Below are 16,615 nucleotides of genomic sequence, written 5' to 3'. Positions count from 1 at the left end.
GAATTCCAAGGCACATAAGCGCTTGTGATAGCTGCAGCACCAACAAGAATATGTCTACCGAACGATTGGGTGCAGTGGTTATTAGACACCGGACTCGCAGTTCATATCCTCGTCCCTCTACGCAGATTCAGATTCTCCGTGGTTTCCCTAATTTACTTTACCTATTCTGTCCTTACGTAGTAGGTGTGCTACATGTAGCTCTTTTCTAGCACACGAAATAAACTAAACTCTCTGTGCACGTTTGTGGCATGTACTGTACACTTCGTGCTCTCTGTGCATCACGTGTTTTTGTTTCTGCAGGTTCCCAGTAGGTGGCAGTACCTGCTTGAAGAAAGTTATTTATCTGTGTCAGCATGCCTTCGGGAAATAAAGGCAATATCTGTTTAGTTTTAGTAATTCTTATAGTTTAACTAGAATGTCTTTAGAATATGGTGTAATACGCTAATATACCGTGCACCTTCAAATAAGTGATTGTTCATTTCATCAGAACAATTTAGCGATATACACTCCTGGAAATTGAAATAAGAACACCGTGAATTCATTGTCCCAGGAAGGGGAAACTTTATTGACACATTCCTGGGGTCAGATACATCACATGATCAAACTGACAGAACCATAGGCACATAGACACAGGCAACAGAGCATGCACAATGTCGGCACTAGTACAGTGTATATCCACCTTCCGCAGCAATGCACGCTGCTATTCTCCCATGGAGACGATCGTAGAGATGCTGGATGTAGTCCTGTGGAACGGCTTGCCATGCCATTTCCACCTGGCGCCTCAGTTGGACCAGCGTTCGTGCTGCACGTGCAGACCGCGTGAGACGACGCTTCATCCAGTCCCAAACATGCTCAATGGGGGACAGATCCGGAGATCTTGCTGGCCAGGGTAGTTGACTTACACCTTCTAGAGCACGTTGGGTGGCACGGGATACATGCGGACGTGCATTGTCCTGTTGGAACAGCAAGTTCCCTTGCCGGTCTAGGAATGGTAGAACGATGGGTTCGATGACGGTTTGGATGTACCGTGCACTATTCAGTGTCCCCTCGACGATCACCAGTGGTGTATGGCCAGTGTAGGAGATCGCTCCCCACACCATGATGCCGGGTGTTGGCCCTGTGTGCCTCGGTCGTATGCAGTCCTAATTGTGGCGCTCACCTGCACGGCGCCAAACACGCATACGACCATCATTGGCACCAAGGCAGAAGCGACTCTCATCGCTGAAGACGACACGTCTCCATTCGTCCCTCCATTCACGCCTGTCGCGACACCACTGGAGGCGGGCTGCACGATGTTGGGGCGTGAGCGGAAGACGGCCTAACGGTGTGCGGGACCGTAGCCCAGCTTCATGGAGACGGTTGCGAATGGTCCTCGCCGATACCCCAGGAGCAACAGTGTCCCTAATTTGCTGGGAAGTGGCGGTGCGGTCCCCTACGGCACTGCGTAGGATCCTAGGTGCATCCGTGCGTCGCTGCGGTCCGGTCCCAGGTCGACGGGCACGTGCACCTTCCGCCGACCACTGGCGACAACATCGATGTACTGTGGAGACCTCACGCCCCACGTGTTGAGCAATTCGGCGGTACGTCCACCCGGCCTCCTGCATGCCCACTATACGCCCTCGCTCAAAGTCCGTCAACTGCACATACGGTTCACGTCCACGCTGTAGCGGCATGCTACCAGTGTTAAAGACTGCGATGGAGCTCCGTATGCCACGGCAAACTGGCTGACACTGACGGCGGCGGTGCACAAATGCTGCGCAGCTAGCGCCATTCGACGGCCAACACCGCGGTTCCTGGTGTGTCCGCTGTGCCGTGCGTGTGATCATTGCTTGTACAGCCCTCTCGCAGTGTCCGGAGCAAGTATGGTGGGTCCGACACACCGGTGTCAATGTGTTCTTTTTTCCATTTCCAGGAGTGTATTTTTCCCCAGTAGCACTAGGTCTGCCTTCGGCAACGATCTATATTTTCACATTCCAGCGGCATTGTTTTCATAACTTTTAGGTGTTTAACGCTGAGTTTTCTGAGTGTGGCATATATTTCAGCTATTTCCTGACATAAATATTATTCACTTGGAACATGTCCTAAAAATTTAGTGAAGCACGTCAGTTTGTTTTAAATTCAGTATTTTAGTCTTATTTTGTCCCATAACAAAGCACTAACCATCAAAATAAACTTTTCATTCATAAAATGTAAGCTCAGGACTAAGGAGGTTAAGGCAAATGCCGAGACGATACATAAGAAAAGGACATCGTCGTCTATTGGGCATTAAACACCAATCTTCTAAAAATACATCTCGCCGAAATGAAAACGTTAGGAACTTGACAATATATACAAGATCACAACAGTAAGTGATCTGTGGTTTTCGTACCACAGAAATGCTCTCAGTATTGCAGTGCCTGCGTTGTTCAGAATTACGACGCAATGTGCATGCATGCATGTCCGAAGGATCATTGCATCGTAATTCTGAACAACGCAGGTACTGCAATATCATATTTATTCGCCGTCACCGGGCAAGCGACTTTCAATTACAATTTCTCCCTTGTACAGGAATATGCACAATGAATGTACGAGCGAAAATTGTAGACGCATGGTTGATGACATACGGAAGTTAGGGTCTGGCTGTGCAGCGCCGTCTGCTAACCTCATGGTAAGGCGACCACTCGGGATAAGTGGGACATCCGGGTTCAATACCCTGTGCGGTACAAATTTTGATTGCTGTCATTCCATTTTGCAGCTGACGGTTGTCCATATTCGCAACTGCGAATGCACTTCATGTATCAGACATCCTTAGAATCTAATACGAACGTACTGGTCGTGGAATAACTGGTACCATCCGCTCATCTACCAAGACCTACATATTACACACCACAAACAGCCAAAAATTGCCCTCCTGGAATTTTGCATGCCGAGTTGTATTAGAGAATGGCGAGTCATCGGGTTCTAAATCCTTCCTGACGTAGCAGCTGTTGTTAAGTTACCCTCAGTGTGTAGGCGTCGAGATCGCAGTTCCCTGCCAATGGCACCCCAAACTATCTCATTTGACGTTTGTCCACTATGCCATTTCATTGCAGCGTGAAGCGTTTGTGTTTTTTGTACGATGGCGATCGACACAATACCGTGGTTGACCCCGTTCCAGACCACAACAGATGACGTCGAGACTTCTGCCCAGACAGGTCCACACCGTTTGCAGTGCTCCCGTACTGCACAATAGACGAAGCTGAAAGGCGTGTTATGACCATTAGAGCAATGTGGTTACATACTCCACATACTCCAAGGGGGGGGGGGGGGGGGTACTGTTGAATCCTGACTAGTCGTCGAATATGGGGTTTCTAGGAAGCCTGTTTTCTCGGATCGCTAGACAACAATTCAGGCAAATCGTATTAATGAGTTATATTACGAAAAGAAAATGACAATATTTAACTTTGAATATTACACAGATGCAAAGAGCGACAGACAAAATAACCGAGTTTATTCAGTATAACAATTCCAAGTTTGAGCGACATAGAACGTACGAGCAAAGTAATGAGCTTTGACGCTTCTATTCAGGTCGCTGGTCTTGGAGCTCCTGCAGAACTGTGCCGCGGCCAGTCGGACGCAGAGCTTATGTTCTCTTCGCATAGAGGCCGCTGCTGTCGCGTTGTCGTCCAGGATAGGGGTCGGTCAACGTGCAATTGGCTGACGTCTTCTTCGTAGCCCTCCCTGCTCTCACGTTCCCGATTGACGTGCCGGCGCTTGACGTTACGCTAACAGTCACAGTGCGTGCCGCAGCAGCCGCTCGATGCACGCTATGATCCTCTTCTGTCAACTGGTTCCACACATTCGTTACTGCCATAAAACCATAATCTGCAAGAACAGAAAGGTAACGGTATGACAAACCCATTTCTTCAAGATGATCATGCTCGCTCCTTCGACTGACAATATTTTAAATATCAACATTGTCGAATGACATTTTCAATGAACTCATTGCCCCCATCACCACTCAGGAAATCATCACTACACTGCGCACGAAACGCAACACCGCTCCCGGTCACGATCGTGTTACCTGTCGCCACCTCCGAGAAGCTCCCGCCTCCTTCCTCTCCACCCTGGCCAGGTTGTATAATGTGGTCTTGTCCACTGGCTGTTATCCCGACCTGTGGAAAACCTGCCATATCCTGATATTCCTCAAACCCGACAAACCGTCATCCGCTGTCTCCTCCTACCGCCTCATCAGCCTTACCTCGGTCTTCAGCAAGGTCCTGGAATCCATCCTTACCCAACGCATCCACCAGCATCTCAGCCAGCACCGCCTCCTTCCCGCTACCCTGTGTGGCTTTCGACCGTCCTTCTCCGCCAATGACCTTCTCCTTCACCTCACTCATCTCCTTTCCGAACAGCTCAACTCCCGTCGATCCGCCATCTTCCTCTCCCTCGACCTTGAGCGTGCTTAAGACCGTGTATGGCATTCTGGTCTCTCCTTCAAACTCCAAACCTTTGCCCTTCCTATCAACTACGTCTGTCTGATCGGGCCCTTTCTTTCCCAACATCCTTCCTATGTCACCATCCATAACACGGATTCCTACAACTTCTACCCCTCCACCGGTGTGACCCAAGGTTCCGTCCTCTCCCCTCTTCTCTACCTTCTGTATACAGTGGACATGCCGCTGCCTTCACCCCCACCCCCCGGTCCACCTTCTCCATTACGCCGATGACACCGCCTTTCTTGCCCTCGCCCCTAACCTGCAACGCTCCCAACACCTTCTGGAATCCCATCTTGACGGGTTCACCACTTGGTGCAACCAGTGGTTGCTCAATGTCAATCCTTCCAAACCCCAGGCGATCGTTGTAGGAAAAACCACCCCTTCCTTCCGTCTTCTTGACTTCTATATCACCATTTATGGCCGTCCTATCACCCTCACCCCCACCCTCAAGTACCTTGGCGTCACCCTTGACCGTCGCCTCTCGTGGACTCCCCATCTCTGGACAATCCAAGCCGAGGCTCGCTCCCAATTCAATCTCCTTTCTGGCTGCACATGGGGTCTGGACCCCTTTACCATCCTCCACACCTATAAATCCCTCATCCGCCCTATCCTCTGCTATGCCCATCCTGCCTGGATCTCCGCCCCTCCTACATTTTACAAATCACTTCAAATCCTAGAACGCCATGCACTCCGCCTCACCTATCACATCCGCCTCCCTCCCCCACGCGGATCCTGTACGACCTCATTCCATTGCCACATCTCCTCCTTTTCCTCGAACGGATACGGATCCTCTCCACCTCTCGGAAACTCGATCCCCCTCACCCGCTAGTCTCTCCCATCCTCTCCCACCCCCGTCACCTGCCACGCCCGTATTCCCACGTCCCACCTCTCTCCACACTCCGTACCCTCGCCCGAGGTGGCTTCCGGCAACTCCCCCTCCCTGATGATGCCCTCATCCCCTCCATTTACCCCTCCTACCAGCTTTGATCTTCCCCTTCTACCCCCTGTGTCTTTTCTCTCAGGCATCCTCCCTCCCTTCTCTCCCTCCTCCCTTCCTCCATCGCCGGCTGGAGTGCATTCGACGGGTGCCATTTGTGGTCGAATACAACAGCGCCATCTCCATGTTCAAAAATGGTTCAAATGGCTCTGAGCACTATGGGACTTAACTTCTGAGGTCATCAGTCCCCTACAAGTTAGAAGTACTTAAACCTAACTAACCTAAGGACATCACACACATCCATGCCCGAGGCAGGATTCGAACTTGCGACTGTAGCGGTAGTGCGGATCCAGACTGTAGCGCCTAGAACCGCTCGGCCACTCGGGCCGGCGCCATCTCCAGACTTGGCTAGCATCTGCATTTATGTTCAAGCATGCATTTCTCTTGTCGTTTCCAAATTTCCGTCCAACCCCTGTAGTTCCACAGTTATTCACTAACTGATGTTCGTTCAAATGGTTCAAGTGGCTCTGAGCACTATGGGACTTAACTTTTGAGGTCATCAGTCCCCTACAAGTTAGAAGTACTTAAACCTAACTAACCTAAGGACATCACACACATCCATGCCCGAGGTAGGATTCGAACCTGCGACCATAGCAGTCGCGCGGTTCCGGACTGGATCGCCTAGAACCGCTCGGCCACCGCGGCCGGCCTGAGGTTCGTGTAAGACTGATCTTTCCTGTTATGTAAGAGAGGACACTTCTAGCATACCTTAACGCCACCTCTCTGTAGTCTTAACCACTTACTGGTTGTGCAAATTCCGCTCGTTGTTCCAAACCACCATACGAGTCTTTCAGTTCAGCCGCGATTGCGAAGAAATAGTACAGATAGTGTATAGTGTACTGTTCAAGACATCCTACTGTAGACTGTGCTAGCTGAGTTGACCCTTTCATGGATTATCTGAGTGAATCGGCACGCAGGATACTGCTCTCTCTTCTTTGTGAAGCTCACGCAGATGTGGTCTCTCAAAGCAGGTCTTGTAGTGAAACATCCCCTTAGGAAAATTTATGAATTACTGTGCTGGTAAACATCTACGTATTTGATTTTCAAACAGCTGAGCAGAACTGAACATACTCAGACATTTCGCTCTTTACTTATTCTGATCAACACTAAACTGAAACACAATATTTTTAGGGAAACGCAATCTGACTTTCAATAATCCCTACAAAAGAATGGCCCTGACTAACAGTAACCTATACCTTTCATGAATCACTTACCTCAAAAAAATCTTCGTTACTCGAACTACCGCAATACAGCGAGCACCAATACTGCCAGCTAAATAAAAGATTCTAACTACTGAAAGCACTGACTACTGATGGGCATAGTTAGCAAATGAAAGATTTTGATAGAGAACAAACAATGTATTTACCTTGATAATATTCAAAAGTCATAATATTTACATCAATTCATGATATCGAGTATTACAAATTTACTTCTTCTGATGGACACACGTCCAGATCTGCCATCTCTCTTCCTCATTGACCACTGCTGGCGGCTCACCTCCAACTGCGCAACGCTACGCGCTGTTCACATCCAACTGCCCAACACTACAATAGCAAATATTTCAACAATGCAAACCAGGCACAGTCTTCACACAGCACAGCCAGTGATTTTCATACAGAGCGCTACGTGACGTTACCAACAAAGAAACCTTCACAAGATGCAAGCAGCCAACCCGTAATCTTAATTAGTGGGGCGGGTATCCAATTTACATGAAATAGTCCTGGGATGTCATTATGATGAATTTATTTGCGAACACCATAAAATAGCAACAAATTAGTTTTCGGAAATGTTTCCCCTTAGGCCGGCCGAGTGGCCGTGCGGTTCTGGGCGCTACAGTCTGGAGCCGAGCGACCGCTACGGTCGCAGGTTTGAATCCTGCCTCGGGCATGGATGTGTGTGATGTCCTTAGGTTAGTTAGGTTTAATTAGTTCTAAGTTCTAGGCGACTGATGACCCAGAAGTTAAGTCGCATAGTGCTCAGAGCCATTTGTTTCCCCTTAATAAGGTAACAAAATACGAGATTATAGTTAAGCCGACTATCACGTATTAACAGGCTAAAGAGTACATCCTATCACCACCTGGCGAGATTGGAGCACAGCAGAAATCTCTTGCTTATATCAAAAACTTTGTAGTCCTTCGTGCATCTTCGGTAAGTTAACAATATTCATTTGTTTCTTGGACTTATTGGTTTACTGTACAGATTTATGACCCGTAGGCTTCTGCTAGTATTTGCTATGTAAAAGAAGCTCTTTAATCGTTAATATTTAATAAAGTAAAATCAGCGTTACGCGCCAGAACACTAGTGGTGTCCCTACGTATTTACTGCCGATTAATACCTGTTCTCGTGGGTCGCATCCCTCTTTCCTCTCTCCTGAATCACTATTGCGCCATATGGTCCTGTTGTTACCCCTGCCTCCGTGGGAAACAGCTTTCTGCTTGCTGCCATCTAATTCTATAGCACTGCTTAATGCAGTGATATGACTTCGGCTATCTGCCGAGCTCCAGTAAATGTAAAATTGGATAAATCAATCCCCTTCAAAACAGAGGAAACTTCACAGTTATACATTGTCCTCTCAATCGAATTATTACCACTAACATGGAAAAATGAAGATTTATTGAATAAAGCTAGAGACGTGAAATGAAATCAGGCAAGTACGCTCATACAATGCTGCCTTTAGTGCAATGAACACGGCGTAACTAATGAAAAATCTGTGCAAGGCTGCAACTCGACCTGGGATCTCCTGCCTGCTGCGAGCAGTCGCCATCAAGTCCGGGCCCGATGTGGATTTTCATTAGTCACAGTTTGTTCATCCTATATAGCCTCATGGTTAAAATTCGTTCAGGTCATCCATTCTGGATGTTATTAAAGTTTTCACGAGTATTAGTATATGTCTGTGCAGGTGCAACACCTCAAGATCACAGTCGCGTTTATGTAAAACAAGAAAAGTGGATGATTTCGAATAGGACATTAACGTTGGGACCCACAAGTCTGGATTGACATTCTGCCAGAGTGATTTCCCAGTGGTAACATGCCCCTAAATCCGCTGTCACCAGTGCTAGCGTGCAGTGGAAAAGGCGTGGGAATGCTAAACTTCATCATCATAGGTGTACACCTAAAATATTAAGTAATGGGGATCGCTGGACAATTAAGCATACTAAACGAACAAAACGTTAATCTTCCTTATCAAATGCGACACTGCTGTCACATACCGCTATTCGATATCAATTTATGTTTCGGTCCCTATTTTGCACTTAGCGTTTATGGACTTTGGAAATATGTGCTGGGAGAGAAAGTTTGTATCCTGCTTGCGGTTCAGGAGGACCACAATAAGATCTCTGGTCTCCTTTGTCCTGTGGCTCTCATTAAGTCAAACACGTCTCCCTGGTGTACAGAAACGTCTTTGCGGAAGCCAGACTGGGGGCCTGTTCCGTCGTTTTTGTATATACACTGCCGGCAACTGACCAAACGCCGAACAGTGAACGCTAGGCCTGTCTCGCCATGCCCTGGGAATATGAGCGCGACAATTCTGCCTTTCTGCGTTACTTCTAAGGCCTAGAGATAATGCCGCTACACGGCTAGTGTAGGTGTGGCAGTAGCGTTTTCGCTCCAATAATTTTGTTTACCCAATGACATTGTGTCGCCCCACCAAGCGCATGACGCGGACGGGGCGACCAATCAAGCACTCAGTCGTTAGGCCACAAGTGGCCCATCGGGACCATCCGACCGACGTGTCATCCTCAGCTGAGGATGCGGGTAGGAGGAGCGTACGGTCAGCACACCGGTCGTTATGATGGTTTTCTGTGACCGAAGCCGCTACTATTCGGTCGAGTAGCTCTTCAATTGGCATCACGAAGCTGAGTGCACCCTGAAAAATGGCAACAGCACATGGCGGCCATGATGGTCACCCATCCAAATGCCTGCCACGCCTGACAGTGCTTAACTTCGATGATCTGATGGGAACCGGTGTATCCACTGCGGCAAGGCCGTTGCCCCCGACCAATCAAAGTAACACAGTTTCAGTCCAGTGGCAACCTCGTGATGGTAAAATGTGTATTTTGTATGCAGAGAAGTGGGTTTTTGCTGTCCATTCCCTTATTTTTCGTAAAGCTTCTTACATTTCTTGACCATCCCATTGGCAAAAGCTGGAGTCTGATGTTAGTTCCGCCACAGTTCGTCGCCTGTCCTGTTTTACCATCTACCCAGTTACGACATCCGACATCTGTAATGAGTGGTGGCCGCCCAACCCCACGACGTCTGGAGGTGGTTTCACCACGTTTAGAAGGCGCTCACCACAGCACTCCTCGAACTCCAGTTTCTGAAATACTCATGCCGAGCCTCCGGGCTATCACAATCAAACTCAGATAGATCGCGCGCCTTCCCCGTTCAACGCACGGACAGCACGCTCACTGACACTTCATTCCTGGCCAGGTGGCGCTGGTATCCCCTGGACGGGTTTATACCGATAGCACGAGGGTTGTTCCAGAAGTAATGCCTCCTATTTTCACTCATGGAAACTACAGGAGATACGTAAATCACAACAGCACAGTTAAACAGAGCAATACTTCAGTTACAGACTGTCATTTTTCCGCATAGTCGCCACCATTCGTTATGCACTTTTGCCAACGATGAACCAGAGCCTGCACGCCGCGCTTGTAAAAGTCGGAACCAGCCGAAGCTAACCACTTCCTTACAGCTTTGACAACAGCGTCCCAGTCTTGAAAATGTTAGCCACATAGTCCAAATTTCAGAAGCCCAAAAGAGATGGAAGTCTGAAGGTGCTAAATCGGGACTGTACGGTAGATGTGGTAAGACAGTCCAGCCGAATTTTTCAATGAGTTTCGCGGTCGCAAAACTGGTGCAGGACCTGGCGTTATCATGTTGCAGGTGAAAGTTGGTCTTCTTCTCTCACTTTACATGGGAAATTCGGTCTTTCAGCTTAGTCAGTTTCGTTTTGTAGAGTGCTGAATTAAGTTTCTCCAGGCTCCAGGACATCCAAAAGAAATACACCGTGGCAGTCCCAGGAGACTGTGCATATATCTTTGCCTGAGACACCTGTGTCTTGAATTTCTTCTTTGATGGAGAATTCGCATGTCCCCACAGATAATTCGCATGTAGCCATTCCAAGGACTGACTTTCGGATTCCGGCTCGTAGTGATGACACCACGTCTCATCTCCGGTGACGATGCTATTCAGAAAATTGTGACCTTCAACTTCATATTGGTCCAGCAGGTCCCAACAAATTTCCATGCCATGAGCTTTTTGTTCTTCTGTAAGCTTTGGGGGGTCCTTCTCGCGCAGACTTTGCGATAACCAAGATATTCCAACATTGCTTCCAAGGTATTACACGCGACATTCAGCTTTACACACAATTCCCTGGTCGTTATCCGCCAGTCAGCATGGATGAGTTGATCAAGATGCTCTTCATTGCGAGGGATGACAGCTGTGTAGGGTCGACCGGACTGGCATGTCGTGCACACCCTTTTCACCACCTTAAAAATGTCGCACCCATCGCCTCACATTTCTCACGTCTATTGTATCGACTCCATACACCTTTAGCAAGCACCAGTGGATGTCAATCGGCCCAATTGCTTCAGCAGTGTGGAATTCAATCACATATCGCTGTTTTATGCACGCGTCCATATCAGACTCCAGTTTGGAACACTCCTCTGCTGGCGCCAACTACCGCAGAACAACGGAACCACCTGCAAATGAAAGAGGAAGGTTCAAGCATTAGCACTACACCAACGACATCTGGCGCGGAGATACAAAGCCAACTCAAAAAAATAGGAGGCATTGCTTCCGGAACGACCCTCGTTCATCGGTGCTCATAATATTCTGGCTTATAAGTGTACTGTATATGGCAGACGCAGCACTCTTTCAGCTGACACTCATGCAAGCAAATTACGCCTGTGTTTACCCAACTGTCTTAAAGCTTTTCCACCGGCCGGAGTGGCCGTGCGGTTCTAGGTGCTACAGTCTGGAACCGAGCGACCGCTGCCCGAGGCAGGATTCGAACCTGCGATCGTAGCAGTCGCACGGTTCCGGACTGCGCGCCTAGAACCGCGAGTACTGGGTCATTCTATGAGAAGTGAAGATTTTGCTACGTCTGTAACACTTCCTCTTCCCTTGCTTAATGGTAAGTTAACACAGTTAGCATCATCAAACCTTCGCTGTACATTGTTCTTGTCGAGGCCTATCTATTTTTTACGTTAATATGTCAATACTAATTGTTCAAATGTTACGTCTGTAATTATAGAATGACCCTACAATTATTCGTCACATGTGTTTAAGTGTCTCTGTAAATATTTTGATATTCGTTCGCTCTTTACTCTCGCTGGCTACTAGGTTGTACAATTTATTCCCTGGTATAAAATACATTTTTGAATTTTCCATTTCTTGTTTCTTGGTAAAAGTAAGGCAAGTCTGGCTCTTAGTCAGTGACCAACTACAGAACTGTTAAAATAATAATTATCAATCCTTTCCTCAATCAGGCCGCCTGCTTAGCTGAGAGCCGGCCGCGGTGGTCTCGCGGTTCTAGGCGCGCAGTCCGGAACCGTGCGACTGCTACGGTCGCAGGTTCGAATCCTGCCTCGGGCATGGATGTGTGTGATGTCCTTAGGTTAGTTAGGTTTAAGTAGTTCTAAGTTCTAGGGGACTGATGACCACAGCAGTTGAGTCCCATAGTGCTCAGAGCCATTTTTTGCTTAGCTGAGTGGTAATGTGTTTGCCTCCCATGCAGCGGGCCCAGGCTCTATTCTTGGGCGTGTTGGAGATTTCCTCCGGTCGTGGACTGGCTGTTGTGTTGTCCTCCTCATCACTTCATCATCAGCAACACGCAAGTCGCCCAATGTGGTGTCGCCTGAAATAAGACTTGCAACCCGGCGGCCGAGCTCCGCCGGATGGGGCCTTCCGCCCAACAATGCCACACGATCATTTCATTTCATTTTACCTTTAATTGCATAATGGATTGTTTGAGGTAATCATTATTTATTTCTAATTTCTTCCACCAGTCACTTTTTATTTTATGTTTAATCTAACACAATACAACGCGTTTCGAACATGTTCTTTTCATCTTCAGGCGTTTATACTTACATACATATAGAGAAACGTTATTTAAGAATAAACAATCTTAAAGTAGATTAATCTAGAACTCTTTGTCCATTGTTTGTTACTGTAGCGGATGGTGTGGCATTTGGAGGGGGGGGGGGCAGAGGACGGGGGCAGTGGATGGCTAGAAATCGAAATCATCGATGTCTTCTGCTGGTTTTCTTCCTTGTGATTGACTGTGTATGATATGTCAGCCTGTATAGGATCCAGATAAATTTGCATCAGTAACACATAACTGATACAAATCTATCTGCATCCTATACACAGTCAATCCCAAGGAAAAAAACCAGCAGAAGACATCGATGATATCGATTTATAGCTATCCACTGCCCCCTTCTCCCCCCCCCCCCCAAATGCCACACCATCCGCTACAGTAACAAACAATGGACAAAGAGTTCTAGATTAATCTAGTTTAAGACTGTTTATTTTTAAGTAATATTTCTCTGTATGTATGTATGTATGTATAAACGACTGAAGAAAAACAGGACGTGTTCGAAACGCGTTGTATTATGTTAGATTAAACATAAAATAAAAAAAATGACTGGTAGCACAAATTAGAAATAAATAATTATCCCACACAGTCACGGTTCACAGGCATAGCTATTGTGGCCGAGAATAATAATGAGGTAATCATATTGTGCGGTTGTAATCACCAATACTTTAAACAGGTTTTTACCACGAACCCGATTATTGTTTTTAATTATTATTCTTTTGACAGCTGTCTGTAGTCTGAATATCGTGTACTTATTTTGTAAATTTTATCCCTGAAAAATAATAAGACACTAGTGATGCATACCGGATGTAAGGACTCCACAGATATAACATTTTCTGTGTTATTATCTTTGTGTCAGCTACAATTTGCATGAGAATAATGTGAGACGACACGGCCATTTTTATGCTCAAAAATGGTCAAATGGCTCTGAGTACTATGCGACTTAACGTCTGAGGTCATCAATCGCTTAGAACTTAGAACTAATTAAACCTAACTAACCTAAGGACTTCACACACATCCATGCCCGAGGCAGGATTCAAACCTGCGACCGTAGCGGTCGCTCGGCTCCAGACTGTAGCGCCCAGAACCGCACGGCCACTCCGGCCGGCGTTTTGATGCACATTTAATGACTTTTCTTATGTGTTAACCACACTTTAAGTTTTCCAACAACTGTACCCGTTTAGACTTTCCGTCATTTTCCAAGGCAATGTTATGTCAGTCATATAAAATTGTTCATTAGATACATTGCATCACGTCAACATTCTCGATCACGAGAGGAGTGCAAACTTGTCTCGTACACTGCACTTGTCTCGTGATCGAGAACACTGACGTGATACAATGCATCTAATGAACAACTGTATGTGCCTGACATACCACTGCCTTTGAAAATGACGGAAAGTCGACAAGCGTAATGTTGGAAAAATAAAAGTGTGGTCAAGACATAAGAAAAGTTATGAAAAGTGTACCTTCGTGTCCTCGTTCCACTTCAGCTGACAGCCAAATACGTATTTGTTGCATAATCTTTGTCATATTAAAATACGACGTTATTTTTGTACTATTTGAGCTGAAACTCATATTGTCTGTTTTCTTTATACTCAGTGTTAGTGTGTTGCATATTGAGCAGTTCTAAACCTCCCTGAGGGTTTTATGTGCCCTCTCAACCAGGAGTTACAACGTTTTATGTGTAACTACAATGTTTTGAGATCATTTTGGATGTGATAAAAAACTTGTTCTTGGTTCTAGATCTCTGTACTCTTTTTCACAGATACAGGGTGTTTCAAAAATGACCGGTATATTTGAAATGGCAATAAAAACTAAACGAGCAGCGATAGAAATACACCGTTTGTTGCAATATGCTTGGGACAACAGTACATTTTCAGGCGGACAAACTTTCGAAATCACAGTAGTTACAATTATCAACAACAGATGGCGCTGCAAGTGATGTGAAAGATATAGAAGACAACGCAGTCTGTGGGTGCGCCATTCTGTACGTCGTCTTTCTGCTGTAAGCGTGTGCTGTTCACAACGTGCAAGGGTGCTGCAGACAACATGGTTTATTCCTTAGAACAGAGGATTTTTCTGGTGTTGGAATTCCACCGCCTAGAACACAGTGTTGTTGCAACAAGACGAAGTTTTCAACGGAGGTTTAATGTAACCAAAGGACCGAAAAGCGATACAATAAAGGATCTGTTTGAAAAATTTCAACGGACTGGGAACGTGACAGATGAACGTGCTGGAAAGGTAGGGCGACCGCGTACGGCAACCACAGAGGGCAACGCGCAGCTAGTGCAGCAGGTGATCCAACAGCGGCCTCGGGTTTCCGTTCGCCGTGTTGCAGCTGCGGTCCAAATGACGCCAACGTCCACGTATCGTCTCATGCGCCAGAGTTTACACCTCTATCCATACAAAATTCAAACGCGGCAACCCCTCAGCGCCGCTACCATTGCTGCACGAGAGACATTCGCTAACGATATAGTGCACAGGATTGATGACGGCGATATGCATGTGGGCAGCATTTGGTTTACTGACGAAGCTTATTTTTACCTGGACTGCTTCGTCAATAAACAGAACTGGCGCATATGGGAAACCGAAAAGCCCCATGTTGCAGTCCCATCGTCCCTGCATCCTCAAAAAGTACTGGTCTGGGCCGCCATTTCTTCCAAAGGAATCATTGGCCCATTTTTCAGATCCGAAACGATTACTGCATCACGCTATCTGGACATTCTTCGTGAATTTGTGGCGGTACAAACTGCCTTAGACGACACTGCGAACACCTCGTGGTTTATGCAAGATGGTGCCCGGCCACATCGCACGGCCGACGTCTTTAATTTCCTGAATGAATATTTCGATGATCGTGTGATTGCTTTGGGCTATCCGAAACATACAGGAGGCGGCGTGGATTGGCCTCCCTATTCGCCAGACATGAACCCCTGTGACTTCTTTCTGTGGGGACACTTGAAAGACCAGGTGTACCGCCAGAATCCAGAAACAATTGAACAGCTGAAGCAGTACATCTCATCTGCATGTGAAGCCATTCCGCCAGACACGTTGTCAAAGGTTTCGGGTAATTTCATTCAGAGACTACGCCATATTATTGCTACGCATGGTGGATATGTGGAAAATATCGTACTATAGAGTTTCCCAGACCGCAGCGCCATCTGTTGTTGAATATTGTAACTACTGTAATTTCGAAAGTTTGTCTGCCTGAAAATGTACTGTTGTCCCAAGCATATTGCAACAAACGGTGTATTTCTATCGCTGCTCGTTTAGTTTTTATTGCCGTTTCAAATATACCAGTCATTTTTGAAACACCCTGTATGTACCGAACCAGTTATTTGCTGCGCCTCTTATTTCATAGCATTCTAATTTCTTTATAAAAAAAAACTACAGTTAATAGTGTCAAAGGTCTTGGGTAGCTCTAACAGGTGCAGGTGATGATGTCATCATTATATGGTGCATCTAGTAGCATTTTTTAATCCCTACTGGGGCTGCATATGTACTTTCAGTACTACAAAAACCAAATGTACTTCGCTGTGGAAATTAAATTTGTTCAGATAAGTTAAGTGACCCGTCAAAGGGGAGACGGTCCTATTTTCATGGTAGTGATGATGCCAAGAACTGAATGATCACAGGGATGAATTCGAAGCTTCGCACAGACTGGTACAAACGAAGCTTTCATTAGTTTGTATATCAGGGGAAGAATATTGTACGCGTTGATGAGGGACAGAACGTGATGTGGGACTCAAGTGGCCGTGTGTGTAGCTGGCGATCGCTCGGTAGGAATTACAGCGGCAATGTATTTCTGTGGAAGCTGTTTTTTTCCTGGCTTCATGTTGTATCACGCCCATGAACATAATTTACAGCGCGGTCAGTTCTTCACGCGGTGGTAACAGTCCGGAATCTGACATATTCTGTCGCCGAAAGGTAATTGCTATGCGTGAGAAGCAACAACGATTATATTATTATTCGAGGAAAGCCAAGTGGATTTGTTGCACTTTTTACATTCGAATCTACAGAGAAGCTATACGCAACAAGTCTAATCCTAGTTGAAAGAAATTT

At 46.6% G+C, this 16,615-nt stretch overlaps 1 pseudogene; it reads right to left on the bottom strand.

The window, feature by feature from the left end:
• Positions 1-9,330: 9,330 nt before the first annotated feature.
• LOC124557354 lies at positions 9,331-9,448 on the bottom strand (annotated as a pseudogene).
• Positions 9,449-16,615: the final 7,167 nt, after the last annotated feature.

This window comes from Schistocerca americana, chromosome X (genome assembly GCF_021461395.2).
Source record: "Schistocerca americana isolate TAMUIC-IGC-003095 chromosome X, iqSchAmer2.1, whole genome shotgun sequence".
NCBI lineage: Eukaryota > Metazoa > Arthropoda > Insecta > Orthoptera > Acrididae > Schistocerca > Schistocerca americana.
Note: the sequence above shows the minus strand (reverse complement) of the source record. Positions and strands in the feature narration are given on the sequence as shown.